The 941-nt window shown below is 33.5% G+C and overlaps 1 protein-coding gene across 1 annotated transcript in view; it reads left to right on the forward strand.

The window, feature by feature from the left end:
* cpm (carboxypeptidase M) overlaps nt 1-727 on the forward strand; it is a 43803-nt gene extending 43076 nt beyond the window's left edge. Inside the window, exon 10 of the mRNA XM_034236513.1 lies at nt 1-727. This exon is cut by the window's left edge and continues 2462 nt beyond it. The gene's annotated coding sequence lies outside the window, so the exon portion shown is untranslated.
* The last annotated feature ends 214 nt before the right edge of the window (nt 728-941 follow it).

Consider the following 941-nt stretch of genomic DNA (forward strand, 5'->3'; position numbering starts at 1 on the left):
ATTGTGAGTTATACATTAACTATTGTTGATTCTGACTAAACGTCCATAAATCTGCTTAGAAATCGTATTTAAAGAAAAGACCAGGTTGGCAAAAATCACATTTTTCCGTATCAAAGTGATCCCATAAAAGATGTCTGAACATTTATGGCTGCAATGCTAACACTAGCTACTATTAGCTAATTCGGCAATCTTCATTATGCCAATTTGTCAAAAATATTAACACAATATAGGCTAAAATAATGTTTGTATCGCACTTCTGACTCCATGGACTACCTATACTTCCTGTTTACTGCCCCTTAGCATTATGGGAATTGTAGTTTCTAAGCGTACATTCTATTATCCCCCACATAGAAGTCAAAATTATTGCGCTATCAACTTATATACAAAAAACAGGACTATGTGAGGACTGGGAATCAAACCTGAGACCTCTATCTGTGAGGTGACACATGTAATACACTATCTGTACACAGTATATATATTTATATGCAGTATTTATACTCAGATGTGTCTCATGTTTAGCTCCAAATAACAGGTGTGATGTGTTTTATCTCAGAGCTCAGTAAAGTTTATTTTTGCCAAATATCTTCTAATCTTTTTCTACTTTTGTATTCTTTGATATTCACTTTGTCTTCATAATGAAATCCTCTCCTGTGCCATGTTGTAGTGACTGCCGGATTCAGTCACATTAAAAAAAAATCAGACCTCATTAAAGATTTATATTTCTGCAGTTTCACGTCTGTTTACTCTGAAAAGCACCGTTTATTCATAGGAAACATTGAACACACAAACAAGTGAAAGATTTCCATGTTTTTATGATGTTTAAAATCATCAGCTTAATATATAAGATAAAATACAACTTTATGCATCCCCAACTACACTATTGCATCGATTGTGAGGAAAAAGTCAGACTTAAAGGTCACCTATCATGCTATTTTTAGGCA

Source organism: Gymnodraco acuticeps, unplaced genomic scaffold (genome assembly GCF_902827175.1).
Source record: "Gymnodraco acuticeps unplaced genomic scaffold, fGymAcu1.1, whole genome shotgun sequence".
NCBI lineage: Eukaryota > Metazoa > Chordata > Actinopteri > Perciformes > Bathydraconidae > Gymnodraco > Gymnodraco acuticeps.